The sequence below is a fragment of the Podarcis cretensis genome (assembly GCF_951804945.1).
Source record: "Podarcis cretensis genome assembly, chromosome: 4".
Classification (NCBI taxonomy): Eukaryota; Metazoa; Chordata; class Lepidosauria; order Squamata; family Lacertidae; genus Podarcis; species Podarcis cretensis.
The window spans coordinates 32,467,100-32,495,027 of NC_137173.1; the positions used below are offsets into that span (position 1 = coordinate 32,467,100).

The 27,928-nt window shown below is 42.2% G+C and overlaps 1 protein-coding gene and 1 long non-coding RNA gene across 4 annotated transcripts in view; one reads left to right on the plus strand and one right to left on the minus strand.

Moving 5' to 3' along the window:
• Positions 1 to 300, minus strand: part of LOC307213942 — a 31,305-nt gene extending 31,005 nt beyond the window's left edge. The window contains exon 1 of the long non-coding RNA XR_013837780.1: positions 128 to 300. This is a non-coding gene — a long non-coding RNA (uncharacterized lncRNA). The remainder of the gene's footprint in view (positions 1 to 127) is intronic.
• Positions 1 to 27,928, plus strand: part of LSAMP (limbic system associated membrane protein) — a 460,055-nt gene that overhangs the window by 347,867 nt on the left and 84,260 nt on the right. The gene's annotated exons all lie outside the window — the stretch shown is intronic.

Here is a 27,928-nt window from a genome sequence, read left to right on the forward strand (position 1 = left end):
GAGTGCAGTCTTATTATTAAATTACTGCATCAATATTATTAGTAGATGAGACTCCAGTTTCCTCTGGGCAGATGCAAAGCCCTCCACTACATAAATCATGTTTATGTGCAGAAACAGTGGTACCTACCTCTGCAATGTATTCCTAGCTGCTGTCATCCACTTCTGCCCAACTCAAAGCAGCACTTCTTCGCTGAGAAAAGTGAAATCCCAACCCAGGCAATTTCTGCTGTTGTTGTGGGGAAAGAGACACCCCCAAAACACCTGATACTAAGACTGACAAATCTACTGCAAAAGGCTGTCTGTCCATCAGTTGTCAAGAGCAGAATGTTCTGTATTCACTGCTTTCAATGTTGTAAAGAGCTGGGGTAAATAAATTCCATGCTTCCATGGCTAGGCATGTCAGGAAATACTTTCTACTGTGTGACATAGCATATTAATGGTCATGTTGATACTCCCGTCCTTGCAAACGCCTCCTGTAACAAATCTTGTTAGTTTCCCCTTCCCAAGGAAAGCAGGTCAACTTGAAAGGGCCAGCACTGGAATTTGCCTGTTGTTTTTGTCGTTTGCATCCATCTGTCTGAAGAGACACTGGAGTGTGCCTCTGGGGGGTGAAGCCAAATTGCCTCATTAGCAGACAGCAAGACCCCCTTCTCGGCCTTGCCAATATGATCCAAAGGAAAGCAGAGCAATACATATGGCACCATCTCGGCTGCAAGAATTGCTGGACAGAGGCATACAAGGTGCCATCCAGCCATCTTAGGGACTCTACTCTGGATTGTGTAGTGTTTACTCCTTAGCCTTTTCTTCTCCCAATTATATCATGGAAAGCAGTGAAGATTCAGGATCAGAGTTTTCCTTCTCCTAGATGGGCTACTTTCCCAAGTTGATGAGCCCATCTGCCCCCCTCTACAACACATGCAGAAACCGTCTTCTTGGCCATTGGACCCACTATTGTTCTTGTTTGCGCAATCTGCCAGAGCCTGTCTTCACATGCAGGGGAAGTCCTTAACTTACCGAGCGTTTGAGAGCTATCAGCTATCCTAATCTGGCTTAGTCGGCCAGTTAAAGTCATTTCCCAGGGTGTCGTCATTGTCACATGCTGATGGCTTCTAGGAGCCACGGGTGAGAGCTGAGTGCAGGGTGGGGACCAAAGGTAGAAAAACTACCCCATAAGTTGGTCCTACCCTTCTCCTAACACCCCATAGTTGTACAGAAATGGCAACTAACATATAAAACATGGATTTGGAAGTTCATTTCAATGAGCATGTAATTTCATGTTCTGCCAGCATGGATGCATCAAAGAATGTATTTTCATACGGGCCACTCAAGAAATTCCTTTAGAAGTTAGGAAATAAGAAATGAAAACTGTGAAGCAATTTTCCAGCTACAGGGGAGTAGATGTTAATGGATTACAGGCCATGCATTTGTTGAACTGTTAGGGGTGGACAAACTGCAGCCCTTCGTGTAATGCGGCCCTTGAATTAATAACGTGTGGGTGGCAAGAGAGGAGAGAGAGATGGGAGGGAAGGAGAATCACACACAAAAATGAGACTTTGGCCCTTGCTGCACCCATAAACAGTATGTGGCCCCCAGAAGGCTACTCCTGAAGGAATGCAGCCTTCCTCATCAATAGAATTCCCTTCCAGTGGAGGCCCGCCTGGCACCAAGTATGTAACGGTTTCAACACCAGGCAAAGACATACACACACCAGGGATTTGGGCAGCAACCAATGGGTGGTATTTAATTAAGCTTTACTCAGAGTAGATGTGTTGAATCAATGGACCTAACAGTAATGTTCATTATATTCATGGGCGTAGTAAAGGTAAAGGTAAAGGGACCCCTGACCATTAGGTCCAGTCGTGACCGACTCTGTGGTTGTGGTGCTCATCTCGCTTTACTGGCCAAGGGAGCTGGCGTTCAGCTTCCGGGTCATGTGGCCAGCATGACTAAGCCACTTCTAGCAAACCAGAACAGTGCACGGAACCGCCATTTACCTTCCCGCCAGAGCGGTACCTATTTATCTATTTGCACTATGACGTGCTTTTGAACTGCTAGGTTGGCAGGAGTAGGGACCGAGCAACAGGAGCTCACCCCATCACAGGGATTCGAACCGCCGACCTTCTGATCAGCAAGTCCTAGGCTCTGTGGTTTAACCCACAGCGCCAATTGCATCCATGGGCCTACTTTGAGTTAATTTTAGTTCACTGCTATCCAATGTTTGAATGTTTTTACTCTGATTATCTGATGGTATTCCATGCTGGTACAACTCAGAGTAGACGTGTTGAAATTAATAAACATGACTAAGTTTGGTCTATTAATTTTAAAAGGTCAACTCTGTGTAGGACTTAGATGAATAGTTTTTAATTATGTCTTTTTATTACTGCATTTTCATTTTGTTGTACATTGCTTTAGGAATTATCATTATGATTATTATTTTTGGCCGTGAGAAGTAGTTCATAAATTTAATGCTGTTAATCAGTGATGGCCAAACTTGGCCCTCCAGCTGTTTTGGGACTACAACTCCCGTCATCCCTAGCTAACAGGACCAGTGGTCAGGGATGATGGGAATTGTAGTCCCAAAATAGCTGGAGGGCCAAGTTTGGCCATCACTGCTGTAAATCAACTCAAAAGAAAAACCCCATCCCTGATCTATGTCAAAGGAAACCCACTAACCTAAAGCCAACCAGCTAGGAAAATGGTCATCTCTGAGAAATAAATTTTCACCGAAGAGATCACCTTTCATTGATGAAAACACATACCCCTCTTAGACTAATAGTGCTTTTGCCAACCTAAGGACTGTCGTGTTGGAGCATATGCTATTTGCCATCACTTATATGCAGAGGAAGCTGTATGAGGAATTACATTACATTCTGTAAAGAACTGGAGGTGAACAAGAGTTTTGAATAAGTGGAGATGGAAGTTGGCAGAAAAGTCTCATGTTCTGCTGTGGAGATTTCTGTGTTTGCCATTGTTCCGAAAAGGTTATTAGCAGGCTGCAGTACAAACTGTCCTGAAGTGTTTGCTATGCCTTTGTCTGACTACAGAGTTTTTACAAGCCCTATTTTCCTTGAGAGCTGACAGCATAATGGTCCTGGACAAAGCCAAATTAGCATCTGCATGTTCACTAGGGGATGGGCCAAGCTCTTTTATAGGAGAGAAAAAAGAAAAGCAATTCAGCAGCAGCTGTACAAAGGAGAGAGGGAGAGAGAGATTATTTTATTTCTTTGTGGTCCACAAGAAAGAGGCAGACCCCGTGTTGGGGTTATAACTTGACCACAACTTTATTAACATTTACAAGTATTATGCAAAATTGAGAAAGAGCCTTGTGGCACCTTAAAAACGAAAAGGTTTTAGTTATTAATGAACTAGCATCCTTTTGAAATTATCAATAGAAACATTTTCCTTCAAGAAATGGACTAGAGATGTTGTCCAGTGCCACACCCCACCCACTAGTGTGAATGAGATTCAGTGCAACATGCTGTATATTGGTGAAAAAGCCACAGTTCCAAAATGTGATAGGTACTGTACTGCAGTGTGAAAGGAACTTTAGAAAAACAGAAGTGCTAGCATTATAGGTAGGAAAACTAGTGCAATATTCCCCGCATCTGAATGCACCCAATGCCTCTACTCCCCCATCCTTTCAACACATGCATGCTTCTGCCCCCCCCCCCACACACACACACAATTTGCCCATGACAATGGCAGAAAAGAAGTGTATGCAGCACACTGCCCTAACTTTCATCACTTTTCTTTCTCGATTTTCTGGGTTAAAGCAGTTGCAAATGGATTTTTTTCTCAAAACAACACAGAATGAGTGCTAAACTTCCACTAGATTTTCAGAAGTGTCTTTTACAGTGTGAAAGCTCAAAAAGGGAAATGTTGGGGAAATGGAATGAAGTTCTGTGTCAGTGCAGCCTTTGATTGACCAGTGGACAGACAGGTGGTAGTTGCTCATGTTTAGGCCACACATGAATGGGTATTTTCAGTAGTGCTTTACCTCTCCCCAGACTGTGGAATGTTCTCCCCAGGTGGACGTAACTGGGACTATCCTTCTCAGTCCCTAGGCACCAGGCACCCTGGCAAGAACATTCACCTTGTTTACTCAGGCCTTTGGTAATTCAGTTATCTTCTATGGTGATGTTCATTTTTTAGTGGGTGGGTACAACTCGTCCTTCTGAATATTACTAGGTTAATATTTTAGATATTTTGGATTATACATTGTTTTAATATTTTCTGACTACTGCTGTGTCAAAATCTGTCCTCCAATTTCTAAAACTATTTTTTTCACCAGTGAAATAGACTTTGCATGTTTCTCTCTTTATACTTCTGATGGGTGCAGGACCAATATTAATTTATTGCTGTAAAGAAGAAGAAGAAGAAGAAGAGTTTGGATTTGATATCCTGCCTTTCACTCCCTTTAAGGAGTCTCAAAGCGGCTAACATTCTCCTTTCCCTTCCTCCCCCACAACAAACACTCAGTGAGGTGAGTGGGGCTGAGAGACTTCAAAGAAGTGTGACTGGCCCAAGGTCACCCAGCAGCTGCATGTGGAGGAGCGGAGACGCGAACCCGGTTCCCCAGATTAGCAGACTACCTCTCTTAACCACTACACCACACTGGCTCATACAGCTATAAGTGCTGTATGTGTATGTTACAGGTAGGTAGCCATGTTGGTCTGCCGTAGTCGAAACAAAATAAAAAAAATCCTTCCAGTAGCACCTTAGAGACCAACTAAGTTTTTTACTGGTATGAGCTATCGTGTGCATGTGGTATCTGAAGAAGTGTGTGTGCATACAAAAGCTCATACCAATAACAAAATTAGTTGGTCTCTAAGGTGCTACTGGAAGGAATTTTTTTTAATTTTGTATGTGTATGTTGTTATCTGCATTAAACATTTCTCCAGTGCCTTCCAAGCTGCTGGTGCTTCCGGAACTAAAAAAAGGCCCATGGGAGAAGTTACCTCATGAAGTCTTCCCCTCACTTTTAACTGAAATGTGGGGAGCTAGGAGGGTAGCTAGCGAGCTCCTGAGATCAGTGTGCTCACTTACTTTGTTTTTAATTAAAGTCTTTCTTTTACATTAAAAGACATTGGTTCAAATAGTTTTCTTTTAAAGTAAAAGCAGGGATTTCTCATAAAAACAACAATTAAAAAGACTTAACTTTAAAACAACAGCAGCCAGGTATATGGAAGGTCCTTTGCACTTACAGGAAAGCTCAGTCGAGGAAGGACATCATTGGGTCAACAGGAAGTGCAGGCACCCAGGAAGGCTGCAGTGTGCAAATGCAATTTCTTTTCTCATAAACTTATGAAGAACATTGGGGTGGGGGGATACAGGATAAATATTTGGCACAACAATAATAACTGAGGCAGAAAACTGCTTCTCCCACCCATGAAGAGGACCAAATTCAACAAAGGGCCCTGGGGTATATGGATGGGTGTCAAAATGTGTTATTAGCCCTTGAAAGTACCAAGGTCCTAGGCTTTCTTCAGTTAAGGATCATGGTTAGGCTGACTGTAGCAACAGGTAGACATATCTTCAAGAAAATCTGTTTTAAAATATTATTTCTATAGCACCATCCATCTCTACTGTGTTGTGTAGAGTTTCTTAAGCAAGGACAGGTTCCTGCCCCTCAAGCATTTTACAATCTAATTATTCAGCTCTGGATGGCATAGTAAAAATATTCTCCAAATGTGTTAGTAATAGCTTGTTAATGGCAAAAAAATGATCTAGATATTTTTATGGTTTAATACAAATGGATATCCATTTTATCCAGATATATTGTTTTAATGCAGTGTCTTAGTTTTGGCTTCTCTGTGGTTTAGGGCAGCCATCCCTTTCAAATCTTGAGTCAATTGCTATTGTGAACTTGGCATGAGCCATTCAGACCAGCGATGGTTTCAAATTCAATGATTACTAACCATGATGTTCCACCTCCATTGCTGGAGATAGCATGCGTTTGAATGCCAGTTGCTGGGTCACAAGTGTGGAGAGTGATGTTGTGCTCAGGTCCTGCTTGTGGGTTTCTCATAGGCATCTGGTTGGCCACTGCGAGAACAAGATGCTGTATTATATGGGTGGGCCATTAGCCTGATCCATCAGCCTCTTCTAAGTTCTTAAATTTATTTGCTTGCTTTCTTGATCTGCAAATTCTTCAGACTTTTATTACTTGACCCCTGCGCTTGTGTCTACAACTTCCTAAGATGTCAGTGCTGGGGGGGGGAACATTTTTTTTCTAAACTTGTATATCAAAAAATATTAATTAAAAAAAAGATTTTCAGACATAAAGCATTTATCACCTAATATTAATTTGAAACCAAAATATTTTCCGTGACATAAAAATATACAGCCCCTCCTCCCGTCCCCCACATACTATTGTCCCTTTTGCAACTGTCAGATATCTCCTGGTACCATGGTATCACTTGTTAATGCTGCACTGCTGCTTGTTTTCGCTGCAAAAATAAGAGGAAGAGTGTGTGGTACAACTTCAGACAGTCACTACTATCAGGAATCCTGCCCTGACCTCTGGAGACCCTTTTTTGTGAGAGAATCCAATTTGTTGATGCATATGCTTGAGTGCCTCACAGCTTGCCCATAAGTTTGCGTTTGCTAAATCAGTTGCATATGAAGAGCTTATTAAAATGTCATTAATGGCAACCATATAATTATCATTAAGTTGGTTATCTACTAGGCACTGCGTTGGTTCCTGATATGAGTGCAGGCACTGGCATTCCAATTTTAAAGGAACATCGCGTCTGTGCTTCAGGACCTGCTAACTGTGGTGACTTCTGAAGAGCCTGAATATACCAGCCTCAAGAAAAGCTCCCACAGGGGGATTTTCACCTATCAAAATTCTGAGAAAGGGCCATATACCTGTTTGCATCAATATCCAGGCTGGACAAGCACCCTAACCCATCTCCGAAATAGGGAGGAAGGGTTTTCTTTCTTCTCATCAGTGTCCCTTGGAAAGACTGCAACTCCTAAGAGTTGCTGCTCTGGACGACCTAATGTGCTGTGGAGTGCATCAGGGTGACAGAGAAAAAAGGAAAAAGCAAAGTCATTTTCCTGTTCTTTCCTCACTGCTCCTGCCAGCAAACTCATCCTTAGAAGGGTGACAATGCAGGAGGTGTTTGGGGTTGAAGAGTGGCAGGAAAGAAGGCCCAAGCCCCCCACCCCCGATTGCTTTGAGAAGTAGTTTATCAGCGTTTTTTTCCCAGGGAGAACTAAGCCCTTTTACAGGTTAATCTGGTGAGCTCACCTAGCCCTATAGGTTAACTTTCCTTCACATCTGATTTAGACAGAGGATTGTACTTAAGATATCATCCAATTAAATAAATAAATTTAATTCTGATTAACAGAATTTGATTCTTTGCTGGATCTAGTTATGGAGAAAGGGAATGATTATAGCTCCATCACCAAAAATGTTCAGCTAAGGTTTTTGCAGAACAGGTTTCGGGGGGAAATATCTGCCTGAGATTCAAGAGATGTAATCCTTTGCCAGTCTGGATGGACAGCAATGGGCTCAGTTACTTTGAAGTGGCTGATAATATATCCATGTGATGCTCATGAGTTAATAAAGTGTCACTGTATTTCATTCCACTCTCCACCCTTATATAATTCCTCCCTGGGTGAGACCCACCTCTGTCTGAGCTCACTATAGTGCAAGGCTTTGCAGTTTTAATGTGGTCTTGTATAATTTCATGGCTAGTGTTGTATGTGTTGCAATGATTTTATGTTTTGTAAGCTTCCTTTGGCTTATAGTAAAATGGGGTTAAAAAGGGATTGACTGATTGACAGAAAGAATCAAAATGGGTTGCTGATGTAATTGAGTGGAAAGCCACTTTGAAAGGGTAGGGATTAGCGGATCACTGTCAAACAGGGAGGAGTTAGCAGTGCTGTACAGGGTTAAACAAAGTCTTCCATGCTGCGACATACTTTGCTTCCCTTGCCACTGTTTTGCTGCAGTAAACTTTTGAATGTGTATAAAAAATCTGGCTGTATCTGTCATAATAGACACCACTTGATGAAAATGTAGTCCTTAACCATCTTAAATAAGAAATGAGCTCTTCTGCAAACCTGTGTGCCATGTGGCATGATTGGCAGTCTCTGATCCAGCATATAATAGATTATTAAGTTGCAGGTCACAACTGGGGTGCATCATTAGCAAGCGTTGCCATTCAGACAATGGGAGATGCAGAAAAGAGAAGGGGAAAGTTTGTATGTTGCCTGCCCTGGTTTCATTTAGCCATGGGCAGCCATTCTGTTTGAGTAAGACTAAAATATTCCTATTTGCAAATACATATATATTGCATTGACCTGTCACTCAGGATTTACAGAGTTGTCTTTCTTATCAGAACACGAAGACAGGGGAAGACATTTTACGTGGAATGTCATGTGTCAGTCTAGGCTTAGATACCACAATAATGGGCACTGGAGGAATGTCAGAGCAGGGGAGAGAGGAAGACGAAATAAAAGCCAGCTCAGAGATATAGTGGGTATCTAAAATGAAGAGAAGCAGGTACTTAAGTATCCAATCAACTGACAATAAAAGAGGAAGCGTGAAATCGTTTCCAAGGAGCTGCAGCAAAGGCCTGAAGTAGATAAATAACAGTAGGTATAGATAATGGGGACCAGCTTGCAGCTCTGTAGTTAAGTGCACAGTCTGATGCAGCTCTTCCCATGGACTGTGGATATCATGCCTTCCGACATTCCATAGATAAAAAGACAGGCATCTTTGTTTCACCCCTACTCACATTCCATAGATTATTCTACAAGCCCCGCCTATCTTGAAGGCTCTTCACTACCTAAACTGTATGCTGTATTCATTATTCTGCAATAGACCGGTCCTCCACTGATATAAACACACATTGGTTTATGGTTCTTTTACCAAATTGCATACTTAAAATATATAATTTTACTTCTGTATGTGAACAACATTTTAAAATACACCTCTGCATCTGCAGCGGGTGTTTTGCATTGATGCATATGCCTTTACTAACACATAATGATGAAAACACACCCCTTTGTCCATCCCAAAAGGGCTGAGCTGCTACCAGCATTGCATGCAAATACTTGGAGAGCTTCTACCTCTACCTGCCCTGCAAGCCTTTCCACACACCCCCACCACATAAATATATATATACTTTGGGGTAAGGGAAGGCAGAAATCTCAGCTTTGGCATTCCCAGTCCCCAAATGGAACTGGACTTGAACTTGTATCCCTGGCAGGAAAAATCTTGCGCAAAGCATCATTTTCCCATTCAGAGTGCTAGAATGTTTAGACCCAAATCTCATCCCCAATGGGAAACTGAGCCAAATTTTAATCCATCCTCCCACACAGTCTTCAGCTATAACCCTATGCATATTTATCTGGGAATGAGTTCCAGTCATTTTTTGTTAACACTTATAGCATTATGCTGTTATATTCCTGGGAAGGGATCTGAACCTTGACAAAAGTTGACTCTAATCATTCTTACTAGCAACTTGAACAAGCCATCCCTCCACAACAACAAACATAGAGTCAAGTTAAGCGCAGCGATTTAGTTGAGAAAACAGAGATTGTCCTTAGCAAATAGGAAGAGGTAGAAACCATGAGAGATGTGGCTCGTCTGTGGCCAAGTTCCAGATGTGTTTGTATGTGTGTAAAGCCTCATTATCAAGAAGCCTACTCTCCCTGGAGCTTCTCACTGCCCCATAGTCCCTTCCCAGCTGCTACTGAATCTCTTTACTCTGGAGTCACCTTCTCTGTCTGCTTTGTCAAACTTTTGTTTGGTCTCTTGCTGACAACTCTGCCTTTCAGGGATGTGGGAGGGGGTTATTTTTCCTGTGCCCTCTTCTCTTCATTCACTTTACCTAGCCAACAAACTCCCCACATGCAATGAAGTGCCTGGCACAATTATTCCAAGCAGTGGGGATCTCACAGGGGAACCGCACCAGTTAACATGTTAAACCAAAAGGAAACAGCAGGCCAGAGCGTTCCATGCTCTGGCATAAAAAATGGATGATCTAATATTTTATTCATCAAATTCCCCTCTTCCTTTTTCTTTCATTTTTTTTTTCCTCCCACAAGATCACGCTCCAGCTCCTCTCACGCTCCTTTCCCCTTGTTCTTGATAATGATGGCTGTATTATGCAGCTTTCCTTTAAGATGCCTCTCAGCCTCCCCTTTTTAAATGGCAGCACTGAATCTCTAGCTCCTGGGGGATTGTTTCCTAATCTCTGCTGATTCCGGCAGCTCCGCCTCCTTGTGACTGGGCGGGCCATATGCAGATAGATTCCCATATGGCATTAGGAACATTAGGAAGCTATAAGCTCTTTGGAACTTTATTCGCTCACTCAGCAACTCCAGCAGTGCTCCTGCTACATTTGAAGGGGCATAAAAAGATGCTTAGCGTCATAGTGAGTGGGTGCCTACAGTGAAATAAAGGTATTAAAGGTATGCACTCACTTGCCCATGTTCCATCACTAATCTAGCATCATATCTAGGCCGTAATAAGTGGCAAACGTCACACTCTTGGGCCTGAATAAATCAACATTCCTGTGTGTTGCTAGTCATTGCTTCGGCTAAAACAAACAAGGAAATGTGTTCCAGTGACAAAGGAATTGCATGTGGAGCTGTCACTTGCTGGTAAAAACTCTGTTCCACAAAGGAATAATGGTCCGTAGCAGCTCAAAAATATATCTTGCCAACATTAATTCCAAAGGGGCACAGTGGCTGTAAATCTAGTCACCTTCTTGCTGTCTTCTCTGTATGGAATCTGTTGGTTACTTAATAATGGTTCCTGTGCATTCTTCACATTTAGGGGTATTTTACACGTGCATGCATTTCACTTGACTACCCATTGTTTCATGATGTCCAGATGAATGGGTAAACCAATTATACGGAAAAGTATTGTGTTTGTAATGATATGAAAGTCCTGTTTGTGGCGTTTTGGTCCACAATGGCCTGTTCACTCAGGCAACCCACCTGTTGATGCTTCTATCATCAAGTGAAGAGTATGTGTACTGTCAACTGGCCTTTTCACCACCTTGACTTGATTTTACCAGAACCTTCTACCTGGTGCATTTCTTTGGAGTGCATGCCTCCAAAAGTTATCTGCTCCCAACTATGGTACCAATGGTTTGGATTCAGGCTCAGTTAGTTGAATGTAGATCCCACTGAAATTGATGTGAAAAATTAGTTACAAATAAGTCAAAGGACCTAGATTTCAAGGGGAACTAAGTTCAGGGAAGTTTTTAATCTGTGATATTTTAGTGTATTTTTGGTTTTTATGGAAGCCGCCCAGAGTGGCTGGGGAGACCCAGCCAGATGGGCGGGGTACAAATAATAAATTATTATTATTATTATTATTATTATTATTATTAAATTAACTTAGCCTGGATCCAACCCAAACTATGTGACATAGTTTGCACCACTTGATGTGGGAGGGTGGCACAAGGCTGCCACAATTCTTTTTAAATAGCCTTTCCCCCCCCCCATGCTGCTTTGAATTCACCTAGAGGGAAACCTACTTTCTGACCTCTGCTGATCTGAAACAAGGGAATACTATAAATCTTCCCTGCATTTTCTGGTTTGTCTTATAATTTTGGGGGTCCATTTGTTGAACTTCCATAGTTCTTACACATGGGTAGTATAGTGAATGATGTAGCAGCACATTATTTATAGTGCTTAATCATGCACACATTAATTGCCCATACCTGATTTTATCAAGACTTTAAAATATTATGAATTTATATCATTAATGTTCATTCATGTAACACATGCAAACTCTGAAAACATTCTCGTTTCTTCCTGGATGAAATTGTTGGTGTTTCCAGATTACCTGTTTATTGAGCATTCTTCCTGATTTGTTTGCAGGGAGGCTAGATGACATTTGACATTTAATGAGCAATCACCTTGATTTTTTTGTGGGGAGGCTAGACGATATTACAGAAAAAATAATGGTCATCCCACACTTTCCTTATTGCAAGGAGTCCAGTCTTTTGGGGAGGCACTAGAGCTCCAAATTGACTTCAATTGAGCAACCTGAATTTTGCCAGTATGTGATTGTCTGCCGCCCCAAAATAGTGACAGTCTTGAAGTGCCCTGTGACCTATTTGATGGATTTTGGTAATCCAGACCAACAGTCTGAGCTTTCCTCATGTTTTGAAAAAAGTGAGAGACTGCCCCCCCCCAATTTCTAATAAAGCCTTCTAACAGAGTCTTTTTATCACCTCCTACCCCTATGGAATAATACCCTTCCATTAGGGTTGGCCGAATCCATCTATTTCTCATCAATGTCACTTCTCCTTGCATTCTTCCTTAGGCCCATTCCATCCTTCATCTGCATTAATCAACTAAGTTTGATGGATTTTTAAAAAAAACTCTTTAGGAAAAACATACCTGGGGTGGATTTACCTGCTGTGTCCTTCATATCATTCCAGGCAATATTTGTTGTTTTGGTAAGCACACATACACCCCAAAACTCATTTCTCTCTCATGCCCTTTGTTCATATTAATTATATTTTAATGATATTTTATGGACACATGCTTTCCTTCACCATCTTCTGTGGATGACACCACTGAACTCATATCAGGACCTTTCGAAGTCAGCCACCACTTGTACTAATAGCTGTGGGTATCCTGAGCACACTCAATAATGCAGTCAAAACTTTTCCTTTCTTTTTTCTATTTTTGGCCAGTCACAACAACGTTTTGCTTGTGGAAAACTGGCTAGCAGGACCTGAGCACTGCAGTTTCCATTAACTGGTAATTTGAGCCATTACTGCTTCTGATCATGGAGGCAGAACACAGACCTTATGGCTAGTAGCCACTGACAGCCTGATAGGACTGAGAGCAAATTGGGCAAATTCACTGAGAGGCCAATACCCCCTGCAGAAATGTTCTTCCACATCAAATAATTGAAATATTGGCAGAGCAGCATTATACTAGTCATTAGAACACTCATTTAAAAATTAGCAATCCCTCTCTCAGCTAAAACAAAATGCAGGAACAGCAGAATAAGCATATTAAGAGACAATTTGTCCAGTCATTTGGGCAAGTAAGTTTTTCATGACATCTCAAGTTTTTGTATGCAAAGAAATCGCACAGTTCCAAGTCCTTTCAAATTCATGCTGTGCAACACTGAAGTCCTGCCTTATAGCACCCAATAAATAAAAGTTCTTAGCTTTCCGGTGTTGATACAGGGCCCAGGAATATAAAGCCACGATGAAATGACAGCCGTGGAGTGCATGTTCTGACATTTGAACATGAGGGTCTTTAAAAAGAAGCACTGTTTAGCATCTCCTCTGTACAGCCACTCTCTGCTCCTTGAACATCTGTAACCCTCACCAGAACTTTCTTTTTAGTCATGTCAAAAAATGCCAGTGTCCTTACATTCATTCACTGAACACCAGCACTGCACTGAACTTGTGGTAGGGTAAACATATCTTCACCTGCTTGACAGGTGCTTTTAGTAATCAGAAAAGTCATGCTGATGCTTGGTTGTCTTTTCTTCCTTCCTTTATTTTTTGAGCATTCATTCCGGCATTGGGTTTGTTTCTTTTCCCACCTATGTGTGAAAGAAACACATAGTCCATTTGTACTTTTCCCCTTAGGAATCACTTGACTGGCTTACCATTCTGTTCCCCATTGTCACGGGGGTGTATTGCAGAAGCTAATCCTGTTTTTGAGTTTAGAAACATCCCTAGAAAGTGCTGCAGCCAGTTGAAATAGATGGTTCTGGTCTACGCAGCTCAATGATCTGACTCAGTATAAGGGAGTTTAATGTGTTTTAAAGTGCTTTTATATCAGGGGTTTCCCCATTGCCAAGGGCAAGTACCTTTCCTGCACAAGTAATGCTGTGTATGGTGGATTTAGTTGCCAATTCCCACTTTACAACTCATTTACAGCCATTCCTATCCTGAGCTGAGTAACAGATATTCATTCATCTTCTGTAAAAAAAATTTAAAATACTTTTGCATATATTTGTATGAAGCAGTATGTGAACCACCCTGAGACTCGAAAAGTATAGGGCAGTATATAAATTCAATAAATGATGATGATGATGATGATGCTGCACAAAGCAACATGCATGAGGTGCATGAGACACTGTCATGCACAGCAGTTTGTGTAGAGTTGCAAACAACTCTCAGGGTTGGAGGTTTTGTCAAAGATCTTGGCAGATTGCTACCGCATTCTAATATTCCACAGAATGCTACTTGTGTTTGTCAATGAGCATATGTCATACTGCATAGCAGCAGAGACATTTGTCTGTATATTATGTGTCTTTCATCCTTGGATGTTACTCTGTTACTGTTTCTCCACCTTTTGACACCTTCTCTGCTGTTGCATGTGATAAGATCTTGCACTGCTGTGCTGAGATTGTATTGTCAAAACACATTAGTTAATGGACTGTATCTCCCTCTTAAGAATTTATCAATGCAATCATAGGTCTTTAGGCCTTGGAAGGATCTGGCAGTGGCAGGTAAGAACAGATTGGTTCATCACCATTGCAAATTATTACCAAGTTGTACTGCTTTAGAAGATTGTCCCATATACTACAAAGCTGAGGTGACTAATTATGTCAACATTGCTGGTTGGCTTGTATGGGTGGTAAAAACTGAAAGTTGGCTTTGTATACCTAGCATTGGGGAAAAGTACATTTGTGTGACCAAGCGGTGACAGCCCCAGCCCCCAGAGGTCATAAGGAAGGAATAAAGACTCTGACAATGTTATATGGAATTAAAATTAGGCCACAACTTTATTAAACTTCCAAATGTAGGAAGACCTTGGCTTAGGCCTTGGGCGTGTATCCCTCCCAGCCCCCCAGCCAGGGGGAACTGGGGCTCATCAGGGTAAATGGGATATGGGGGTGCTCTGCGAGACGTAAGTATAGCAGGCAGCCAAGCCCATATCCCCACATGCAGGGTAGTTCACTGACGACCTTTCAGTGTATGGCCAGTGACACCCATATATATAACCCCTTTAAGAGGGGGACCCTGGAATCACTGCCGCAGGGGGGTGAGTCACCACTTCATGCCCCCTCCCAATATAGGGAAGAAAAGACTAAAGGATTCCACCCAAGGCCATAACCACCCAAGTTGTGACGAATTGCTAGGGGGAAGACAAAACCTGCCAATGCAGGAAAATTTATTCCCAGTCCTTCAACAGCAACCAGTCTAAGACCGTAGCAGTGCCCACTAAACAGGAAGAAAAAGTTAGCCTGCAAACAAGACACATTAAACAAAGGGAGGGTAGGGAGGGTGAATCTCCAGAGCAGATTGCCTGGCTATTGTCAGCTACACACCCTATTTATAAATGGGGATGGCCCCACCTCCCAGCAAGAAATTTGATTACTGAGGCTGGGCATGAACCTCCAAAAATTAACACTGAGAGGCAAGCCAGTAAGCTCCCTGGGAACTGTAGCACCATGCGTGATCCCACAAAGGGCACCCACAATGTAAAGTGTGAGTGCTCATTATGTCACAAGGTGATATGTGATATGAACACCATTTATTATATACACAAAGCACAACTGGTTTTATTGCTAATCCTCCTATTATATCTTGATTGGTTATAATAGTTTAGCTGCCTTGGGGGTCTTTTAAAGACAGAAAGGCAGGGTGTAAATATTTTATTATAACTATGACTGCACTAACAACAACAGGGATATGATGACCTAGAAACATTTCTGGGCAAAATTCGAGCGTGAACAGAGCTGACACAATAGATAGTGTTACTTGTTAATACTTAACATTATTATAGCTGTTCGTATGCTATGTATTGTAGTCCTTACAGCAATTTTGTAAGGTAAGTCAGTACTGTATTATTATGCCCCATACTGCAGGTGAATGGGTGTATACATACATATATAGAGAGAGGGGGGGGGGGTGCTTGCCTAACGCCACCAGGTGAGTTCATGGAAGATGCGAGATTTGAATCAGGGGCTTTCTGATTTGTGGTTCAGTCTCTCAGCCACTATATTACATGTATGGCAATGAGAGTTCCATCTTTCCAAAATTTTATTTCTGCGGTGAGATAGGGATAACTTCTTGAAGGATCCCCAATAGACATCATGCATGAATGGAGAGGGACTACAAACAAGCTTTCTTGGTATCAGCTCCCTAGTTTTGAAATTTAATCCTACATTGGTTTTTTATTACAGTTGAATTCTGGAGATTATGGGGAAAGAGTGGGAGACAAAAACCCTTCTGAATACTAGGATGTTCCAGTGAGGGAAGTGGAGTTTCGGGAGGGAGGAATCACTTGGCTTACAATTGCAAGGTGGCCCATTCCCCCCCCCTTCTTTTTTACTCTCTCTCTCTCTTTTAAAAAAGTCAGATAAGTAGCCTGTCTGTCAAGAGTATTTCTACTGCAGGAGATTTCAGAGACAAGGCAGAAAAGAGGAAGGATAAGGGCAGCTTTATGAAACCTTTTATACAAGTTGGAAACTCCACGTAATATTTCCAAGGTCATTAGTCATTATGAACATGCTCTTAGATGATGAAAGCCAAAGCCAAGGTATTTCTTTGATTTAAAACTAATTTTCCGAGTTAGAGCTTAGAAACATGAATGAGAGACACATGGATTTTGTAAACAACTTTGAAGTTTTTTACAATCAAGCAATTTATAAATTTTATGAAATAAATAAATACATAAAGATTGCACCCAAAATGTCTAAGCCTGGGGGCCTCACACCCACTAGAAATGGGGAAAATGTGATTTATAATACTTTTTCTTGAGCCAAACATTTCCCTTTGTCTTCCCTGAGTTGGGTAGAGAAAGGCATGTCTGAAGTGGTCAGAACAGCACCCCAGTGTAAATGTGCATTGCCATTTAGTTAACCTACACCAATTGCAATGTGCTTCTATTCAATGGCACGCATATTCTGGATGGATGTGTGCATTTCCTCTGTATGTCTTTTAGGATAAAAAAAAATCATCATTTTTGTCCGACAACATACAGGGCCAATCAATGCACCATATGCCTCCTTCTGTCCCGAATAAAGGGAATATTTACTTTTTAGAGTGATTCTAAGAATCCCTAATAATTAAAAAATACTCTAATGAATGCAGTTAATTTCCTATTCTGAAAATTTGTCGGGAAAGCACTTTTGCCATATTAGCATATTTTGCAAGGTTAATGTAGTGTACTTAATAAGATAAATAAAGCTTGTCATGATATTTCAGGCAAATTTTAACAAGAGAATTCAAAACCATTTTGAAAGCCCTAATCTCTTGGTGTTGTTGAAACTTTGCTTGTTCATGCTGAAACTTTAACTCCTGAGCTTCCGCTAGGAATTTAGGTCATTGCCATCATGCTAAAGGCAGCTCCTGTATATGAGAACTGAAGATGCTCACAAGAAAGATTGGTGTCGCTTTTGTGGTATGGAAATAATGGAAGCTTAGACGAGTTTGTGCATGAGATGAGTTGAAGCAGATAGAACTGCCATGAGATAGAATGGGGGAGTCAAGGAATTAGGAAGGGGAGAATCAGCCTGTTTCATATCAGTTTCACATAAAAGCTTCTGTAAATCTATCTCATCCATTTTTGTGTTTGTGTGTGTGTGTGTGTGTGTGTGTGTGATATAATTTGCATGAAAATTGAAACTGAAATTTGTATATTAAATGTATTTTCTCAAATAATTCAGATTTCTAAACCTAGATTCCCTCAAAATAAATACTTATACAGTGGTACCTCAGGTTACATACGCTTCAGGTTACAGACTCCGCTAACCCAGAAATAATGCTTCAGGTTAAGATCTTTGCTTCAGGATGAGAACAGAAATTGTGCAGCGGTGGCGCGGACCTCCGGAACGAATTAAGTACTTAACCCGAGGTACCACTGTAATAAGTGTATTTTGATGAGGTCACATTTAAAGGTGAACTTGCCCAATTTTCGCTTTCCAAAACAGTACGGAAACTGAAATGCAGCCATTCTTTGAAATTTGCACTTTACCTAATTTTGCAGTGCTGTCCTCCAGCCATGTAATATGTGCAAAAATTCATATACTGCAGTAAAGTGTGCATAAAAATGCATGTATTGGTGATCATTTGGGGGGGGGAATGCATGCAAAAATGTGCATATCAGGATAAATTTGCACTAAAATGCTAATAAATTTTCATGAGATTGCTGTACAAATGTGACGAATTGGATTTAAGAATAGCACAGGTGGGCAAACCGTTTCAGTCTGAGCCCCATTTTCCTTGCTGGGCAACCTTCCAAGGAGCCACACATGCATCCCTTTAGCCTCCATCTAGACAACCAAGAGGCATTATTAGAGTTCAAGGACATATTTCAGCCAGGCAAAAACACTTGGGACGGAGGCAGGGCCAAAGAGAGTGTGGCCAGGGGAGAGTCCTGAGAGCCAATTAGACCCTAAGCTTGAGGTCCCCCATCCCAAATTTAACAACATGCATGAGTATCAGGGCTACCCTGCCATCCCCGCTTCCTCCAAGGAAGGCTCCAAGGAGATCAGAAGCTTCTGTCTGCAACCATCCAGTGATTTACAGTGTCCAAACCTGTACAACATATCACGATGCCATACATAGTTTAGGGAAACAACTCAACTCCAAACCATGGCTTACAATCCTGGCTTGTTTCTCTACCAAAACCACAACCAACAGCTACCAGAGCTCTCCGCTTCAATCAAGCATGCAAACTCAGTGCACTAAAACTAGATATTTTCCCCATGTTTCCCCAATGTTTTCTCCATGCAAGTGAAGCCAACAATTGCTTGCCATTTCTGCATCCCAAGCCTTCCTAAGGAAAAAATAAATGAAAGCTGAATGAATATTTCAACCCCTCTCTGGTATGTACACAGACACTTCCTATTTCCCTCCTTGGGCTTTTATCACTAGCAGTAGGATGCAAAGCGATATGCATAACAGCAAGAAGAGTGAGGCACAGAAGGAGCCTGCATTAATGTTGCCGGTGTGCTGACTGTGCACCTAACTTGCCTGTAGCTGCTCCCATTCACTGCATTACCTCTGTTTCCAAGGCCAACAGGCTGGTGCAGAATGAGGCATGGCAGATTACAGGGATCAAAGGAACACCCAACCGCATCCATTGCAGATGCAGCCCCTGGAAATATTCAGTGCAGATGTGCCCTCCAGCAGTGGAGATATAGCAGACAATTTTAGTAATAAACAATCAGGTGGAGTGGTGCAGCCACAGGGTTTGATGAGAGCTTGCAATGGGTTTTGAAGAATTTCAATTTCACATAGGTACTGAACACATTTTTAAAAATGCCTTATTTGAGCTATTGACTTAATGTTTTATTTTCCTGTAAAAGTCCAAAAGCAGGAAAGCATTTGAAAAATCCTCATGTAAGACACTGAGGGCCATGGGAGGCAATCATAAACTCGCTTCCTGGCTGCCAGCCGTGGGCAAGTCTCAGGTAATCATTAGCAGAGAGCCCTTGTGTTCCTAATGGTTTCTCCGCCTTGCCTTTTGCAGGATGATTGGTTTCTCAGCCTTCTTAATATTATACACTAAAAGCAGCTGCATCAACAGATAAATGAGGCCCCAGCTGGTAAGGTGAGGAAGTGAGAGAACATCCCAGGCAGACAAGAGGGCAGCTCGCTCATTCACAAGGCCCCAAATAGGGCAGCCAGCTCATTATTGCACATACTGATGTGGGCAGGATCGGGGGGGGGGGCGGGTCAGAGATGGGCAGGCAAACGAGATATTCAGTAGGAAAAAATTGCATGGGTAGCTAACCACTACAATAGAAGGATGGGGGAGCCGATCAATGCAAGGAACGGATCGATGTGAGAGGGAGGCAGGTACAATTGAAAGATGGAGCAAAAGATACTGGAGAGGGGTGGAGGAAGAGATAAAGTAGGACAAACCCAGAGTGAAGGGATGGAGAGGCAGATAAGAGAGGCTGAGAAAGAGGGGCGAAGCCATTAACAGGCCAGCACTGTTGTGAGGCAGGCCATGGGTGGGACGTGTGGGAATGACAGAATAGATTGCTACAGTGGGGAGATTGATTTTGTTGTTAGATATATTGCAGGTCAAACGCAGTCCTCACACCCCATTGCCTTCACATCTGTTTTTTTCTTCCACCTGCCTGTCAGCCCCCTGCTGTGTCCTCAATTTTTATTTCAGATGGAGCCCCTCATGTTTCAATGCAGTACGTCTAGCAACCCTGGAGGTGAGGGAGGGAGGGAAAAGCAATGGGTATATCAGCTCTGTACCCTGCTGTCACAATCATCTTTTACTAGAGAAAAATTTAAAGAGCTAAAATTACAGGAATTGCTGCTTACCCTCAGCTCACTCATTGTCAAATTCTCAATCAATACTCTGGGTGGTACAGGCCTGTGAGAAGACTATGCCACTTCAGGTAGTAAATGTTTGAACTGACGTAGCAGTAGCACTGCTCGCCACCAGAGTAGATTTCATGAGCTGTCAAATTCTAAATCAGACTGGCATACTTACTATAATGCAGAAAGTTTTTGAAACAAAATAAGAGGCAGGAAGCATGGCAGTCTGTGAACATTTCTTGAGCTTCCCTCAAGAGCCAATCAGAAGTTTGGAATGGTTCACAATGACCTCCCCTTCCATAGCCCCATATAGCTGATCATCACCACCTCTCTGAGACAGTTGTGTTCATCTCCTCATAGGAAAGTCTCTTCTAGCGCTTCTTCATACATAATGGTAAGCCATGTTCTGTTGTTCTATGAATGAGCTGTGACAAACTTTGTACTTGAACACTTGCCTTTCTTCACTCCTTCTCTAGCATGTGCTAGTGGAGGGAATAGGAAGCATCTGATTCTGCTTTTAAACAAACCACAGTTTCCTGTTGCATTTGTCAACAAACCAGGAGAATACACCCTGGTTTGATTTTGGTTTTTTCAAATTAACTAGAGTTTAAAATGGGTGGCTAACCTGTGACCCTCAACATCTTGCTAAACTACAACTCCTGTAATCTCTGACCATTGGGCAGGCTGAGACTAATGGGATTTGTAGTTTAGCAATATCTGGGTGGCCACAGCCTAGCCACCCCTGGCTGAAACAAACCAAAATTCTCTCAGTTCAGATGTACCAGGGAATTGTGATCTATTCAAAAGCTGCTGGTAAAGCTTCTGAACTCCCCAACCGGTGCATGCCAGGGGAGAACAGGGGAGGGAGAAGGCACATGCCACACAAACCTGAGGATCACCAGGGCTCGTGTATGCCATGGGAAAACATGGTTTCTCATTATATTTCAGCTGGCCCTCTCTCATGATTTGCAGCGGCATATGGGTAGTCTGAAAATAGGAAGTCAAAGCCATCCTGAGATTAGTGAGATGGTAGTGCTCACAATACCTGTAGGCATCTCTTCACTCTTCATTTCACAGACTCCTGTGATGCTTCTGTTTGAACTACTACTGATTCTGTCTGTCACTCTTGCATGCATTTATTTATTTATTCGTGCCTAAGTGTATTTATAAACCGCCAACGCTGAAGAAAAATATCGTAACGGTGTATGCCAAGATGTGTAGCTGTACAGAAAACAAAGCAAGAAGTTAACAAAAAAGCTTACGAGTAAGACTGAAGCAAGGAGATCAAACATGTTGTGGGTTATGCTTGTGGGCAATGAGTCACACAACATTCACTAGCACTGCAGCTCTGTTTATGATCGCTCAGCACACATTCCCATGTTGTTGCCTTTCTGCAGTGAAAGTGGAAAAGGAGAGAAACAGAGGTGAGACCAAGAAGTATGCTTTGCGGGGGGAGGGTTGAAAGTTCACATCAATACCCATGTTGTGTTGTTGAGGAAGGATCGTGGTTTCAGCACTTGGAACTAAATATATATATAAAACTACTGTTTGTTTTCATGATTATTCCTTCAGATCTGGGGAACTAGAATGTATATGCAGAAATATACAAAATGTTTGAAAGTGGGGAGTTGTTTACCAATATTCCTAAACATGTAGGGAGATAGCATGGGTTGCCAGTGGCCAGGGCCACATGGAGGACGAGGTGGGTGGGTGGGTGGAAAATGGACAGAGTCTGCATGTGCATACCAAACATCACCCAAAAGATCGCAGCTGCTGTTTTCAACAGAGCCCAGCAATAGAAGTGTGCAGCTGTATTGAGGCAGCAGTGGGCAACTGCCCCTGTGGCCCCCTGCATGCTACACCACTGGAACACATGTCTTGCATGCAGAAGGTCCTGTCCTTGCTCTGGTGTTGGATGTTTTTGAAACAGCCTCATTGCCTTTTATGGACCAGCATAGTGAGGAAGGATACTTTCCTCCCTGTGGACCCTTTTAGGGGAAAGGTGGCCACGCAGGTATTAGCATCTTTAGTTGGGCCTTGTCCCTGTCAGGCAAACTCCTCACGACTGAGATAGAGTTGTCAACCTCCAGTGTGATGGGAACGTCCTATTAACATGAGGCTCTTGTGCTGTTCTGTACAGCAGCCCATTATTGCCTTGTAGCATCCAATTAAATAACAGAAAAGGAACAAGCCTCTTTCTCCTTCAGAGCTGATTGTTCTCTTGCCTCCTGGGGTGTTTGAAACAAACAACATTTTCAATTTCAAACGTGTTTGCTTTCCAGCACTGGACTCCCCACTTCCTCTCCTGCCTTTCTTTCGTTGCTCAGAAGCCTCTACAGCGGAAAGGGGTACGGGAAGATATATCTCTGCCAACCTGGGTGGCAGCCAAGTCAGGAAATGTTGCTACAAGCCCCCAGTCCTGATACAGCAGAGATGGGATTTTTATCTGTTTATTGGCAAGGAAAGACTACATAGATGGGTGTTAGCATGTGTGATTGAGGTTTCATGTGAGGGTAGAGCGCCCTCTTCCTGCCGCATCTGTCTTCCTTCAGAACTATATTGTGCTTTGGTTTGCTGAGGAAGGGGTGTCTGTTTTGCTGCCAGCCTTCTCCTTTTCCACACTCCTCTCTGCCTTTTTCCTCACTCCCTGATAGTACATTTTCCTTTTCTCCACTGCCCCAGTCACACTCAATCATTTCCCTGGTATAGACTCTTCAGACCATAGCAGATGCCTCAGGCAATAAGGCAGGGATCTAAAGTGTGTACATCTATTCAAAGAAGTGCTACTATCAAACCTTGAATCTCCTTGATATTCAGATTCACTAGACCTCAGTGTGGCTTTGCACAGTGTAACCTCACAGCAATACCATTTCAACTTTTGTTGAACTTCCTATGAAGCTTTATATATGTTTGCACATAGGGAAATTGAAGATATCTTCTACTTGAACGAAATACCAGTAGGCTCCCCTCAACTATTGTACTTGCTAAATGAAAATGCAGTAGTAGCTTTAGGAATTCATTATCCTTGTGAAGGTCCACGGGTAAAATGAATGAGGCATCCCATAATCTTTGTTCACATGACCAAGTTCTGAACAAGGTGGTTAAAATAAGCCTGTGTCATTCTTCACTACAAACAGCACTGCATTTCAGATTCCACCAAATACTAAACTATTCATCTCACTATTATTTACACAATTACATAACAGGTTAATTTCATTATTACCACATCATTCGTTTCAATGCGAAAGGACACACAATTTAAAGAGGGAAATAATCAATCACGCATCATTCAAGAGCGAAAAGAACTCAATATTTGCTGGATCTCAATCTCAAGAGGCTTTGGGCAGCATAGCTTTGTCCCCACTAGCACATTCTATAGAATAGAAGCACCCAATGGGTTGCTGATTAGAGCTCAACTACTACTCCAGATAGTGGCAAACTTTCAATTTGTTTGTTTAAAAAGAAATGAAACTTTAGGAAACCCTCTGCACCCCCTGACATGTAGGAAACCCTTGTAAAGAAATGTATTGAATCTGCCTTTCCCTTCTTCTAAAGAAACCAGGTTTTGGCTTGCTGTTTGCCAACCTCCAAAGGGGTTGAAAAAACTCAGAAATCACACAGAAAAAGGCCAGGCTGCTCTGTTGTGTACACAGTATATATCAATCTTTTGGAATGTGTCATTTTAATGACTCCACTAGACTTATACCCAGGCTAGCTCTCAATTATCAATACAAGTGTGGGAGTGTGAAAGCGACTCTATTCTGCCTTGTGCACTGTCAATACAAATAATAACTCCATTCCAAGTGGCACAATATTTATTGCTGGGGATGATGGACATGAAGGAAAAAAACACAAGAATAACTAAACAATGCAAAAGATTGTCCATCCCTCCCCCACCCCCATCAGATCACAAGGGACGATTTATGTTGTGTTGTTGCAAAATCATTATTTAACCTTTAGTTAATGGGCATTTGTGTGTAACCACAGATGTGCTAAGAGTTCTCTCAATATCACTGAACCCAAAAAAGTTTAAAATAGAGCTGAGACCGCAATGCCATCTACGAAGGGCAATTAGAATGTATGAGGATGTAAGTCCCTCCAATGGTACTCACTGAAATTATTCCATGCTGAGATAAACACATCAGCAGCCTGCCCTGGTCATACCTGCATGTCTTACATACAGACATCAGTACATTCAGATGTTCTTTCACCCAGGCTTTGCCAACCCATAAAATCAGATCCTGCTCTTGTTTGAATTCCCTGAATTCCTGTTTTGATATGCTTATATATACTTCCACTTGACTGTAAAAAACAACACAGAAAACCTCTAAGCTAAAAGATGTTTTTTAATGTTTAAATATATTTAAAGTATCAAGTCATTTATAACTGTTTTAAAGAAATAAACTTCCAAATAGTCCCATTGAAAATAGCAGGCTGCGTGAAAGCAATACTTTGGGCCAGGGGAGCCTTAGGTGCTTCCATTCAAATGTATTTACAAGGGACTGACAGTGTAAATCAAAGCTCCAGTCCCCTGCTAACAGTTTCAGATGGTGGGGTGGAGTGCTGCCACTCACCTGACCTCTGGTTGGCTGCATTATTGCTACTTACCAGGTGATAATGGAGGACGGGGAAGTGTTGGAGATGTTGATGCACCAGCTAGATTGGTTCTGCCAATGCATTTGCACCACACTAACCTTACTGCCGGGACGCAGGTGGCGCTGTGGGTTAAAGCCTCAGCGCCTAGGGCTTGCCGATCGAAAGGTCGGCGGTTCGAATCCCTGTGGCGGGGTGCGCTCCCGCTGCTCGGTCCCAGCGCCTGCCAACCTAGCAGTTCGAAAGCACCTCCGGGTGCAAGTAGATAAATAGGGACCGCTTACCCGCGGGAAGGTAAACGGTGTTTCCGTGTGCGGCTCTGGCTCTGGCTCTGGCTCTGGCTCTGGCCAGAGCAGCGATGTCACGCTGGCCACGTGACCCGGAAGTGTCTCCGGACAGCGCTGGCCCCCGGCCTCTTAAGTGAGATGGGCGCACAACCCCAGAGTCTGTCAAGACTGGCCCGTACGGGCAGGGGTACCTTTACCTTTACCTTTAACCTTACTGCCACCTTGCCCACCCACCCTTCCGAACAAGCAGCAGTGATGCAGTTAGATGGAGGGCAAATGAATGGTTGCACCCCACCACAGCATCCACTACTGCCTGCAAGCTGTATGTTTGGGGAGCAAGCCTTCTTGAAATTGTGCTAGTTCATATGGACTGCAAGGCTCAGTGTGGGAGAGAAGTGCTACCGTCATGCAGATACCACAACAGTAATTCTACCACAGCAACAGGAGCAGCAAGTAGCTCTTTAATGAGATACTTCTTGTTCTTCCTTTTCCCCTTGCTGTCATTACCAATTGGATCGATGTTTGAAAGTGCCCTTATTTTTTTAGTCAGTAAGGTAGGCAATCCAAGCAAGCATATCCACTATAAAGAATTCAAGCTTATTTTGTAAGATGATCTTAAAGCACATACTCTCACTTTGCAGGTTTCTATCTCAATTTACTCAAGAAGCAGAATACAGGAAATAGCTCTTGGGAATTTTCTGGCCATACTGTGGATAATTCAATAATGAATGGCCTTAAAAGATGTTCCGTATGCAGCAATGCACCATTGATCTGAGTGAAGAGCAGTGCATTCAATAAAATACATAAGCGCTCTGGAGTAAACTCCCACTAGAGAATTGGAGGCACTCCTTTAGTGGTGAAACAAAGCTGGCTGAGTTATTGAACTCCTGCTTATAAATATCATATAAACCAGTATATGTACTAAATTCTTGTGATCGTTTTCAAAACTATTAGCAAACACATTTGTATATAGATCTGAGGCTTATTTAACTCTCTAGAGAGGTTTTGACCATGCCCAGCAATTTATGCTATTATCTCGGTTTTGTCTTGTGGTTGAAAGTAAGTTCTAGTCTGTGCTACTTTACAAAGTTATTTGCACCATTTGCTTCTTGCTATATAAAGACGAAGGTCATCTTGCTTCTGGTAGTTAAATAAACACATAGAAAGAAATCCATTCATCGCTCAACAGTTCTTTCAGTTACAAAGCAATTAAAGCATAAACAAAAATAGAACGAGAGAACGTCCAATATGTAGTCACAGCGAGTATATAAGAACATAAGAAGCACCCTCCTGGATCAGGCCAAAGGCCCATCTGCTCTAACATCCTGTTCTCAAGTGGCCAACCAGATGGCTGTGGGAAGCAGGACCTGAGTACAACAGCACCCTTCCCACATGTAATTCCCAGCAACTGGTGTTCAGTGGCATGCTACCTCTGACAGTGAAGGTAGAAAGTCGCCGTTGCAGCTAGTAGCCTTTGATAACCTCCATGTGTGTATTTTTTTATCTTCTTTTAAAACTATCCAAGTTGGTGGCCATCGCTGCATCTGTGGAAGCCAATTCCATGGTTTAACGATGAGCTGTGTGAACAAGTTTTTTCATTTGTCTGCCCTGAAGCTTCCAACATTCAGTTTCATTGCATGTCCACAAATTCTAGTATTATAAGAGAGGGGGAGGAAAACCTATCCATTTCCCCCACACTATGCATTATTGTATACACCTCTGCCATGCCCCCTCATAGTCGCCATTTTCAAAACTAAAAAGCCACACATGTTGCAGCTGTACAGGAGTTGCTCCAGCAGCTTGATAAGGTTGCCTTATTCTAGGCTCCTGAAATCTAAATGATATAAAATACCCACATGGAACATGCAGACTGAGTGTAATAAGTTAGCATACATATTGTGTGTAACATCTGCCAGGTGTTTCATGTCTACTAATCCTATCATGTGCTGCAATAGCTATCCAAGAATGAGCTTAGGGCAGCCATGGCAATTAAAAAGTAAGAGATACACTATATATATGAACAATTTCTTCTTCTTCTTCTTTAATAGGAACAATCTCCAAGCTGTTATTGGGATAGACCAGTTGTAGCTCCAGGGTTATAAATGCAAGTCCCCTTTCTTCAGTGTATATTGGTGGTGGTTGCCTCTGTCTACGTGATTCTCAAGTGGAGTTAGGAAATTGGACTGTTTAGTCCTCTCCCTTCTTTTTCTGCCTGGCACATAAATCCCACTGGATATTAAACTTTATGTAGAAATGTTAGATGGATGGCCAGCTATGCAATTTGGGTATATATTAGCATTAAAGCTGTAGTGATGGAAATGAAAGGCTGTTCTGATGCGCATATCAAATCATGTCGGAACTTTTGTGACTTTATGAAAAATGGGACCTGAAAATTGAGTAACATCTAAAAGCAGAATTACAAATACAAATTGCTACCCAGCCAGTTTTAAACTATCAGAATGATGGGTGTTGAGCCCCATAACCAGTTTTTGCTTTCTGGGTTGGCCTCCTCTATATTGAGCAACAAGCAGATGCAAATGGGCCCATTTGTTAATTTAATTATGTGAGCAAAGCCCAGATTTTTTTCTCTGGGAGAAAAGCGTCCTTTCTATCTCTAAGAACCTGTTTCAACTGCACTCTCCTATGAGATGCTAGAAAGAAGGCAGCCTGGTTTTCTCAAGGACAAAAGCCTATACTAATGCACAATTATCTTGGCAGTCAGCAATAATGGTTTCAGAATGTGTCAGTAGACTGAGACTTGTAAAAAATTCAAAGATATTTCTATATCGAGCACTTTTTACCTGA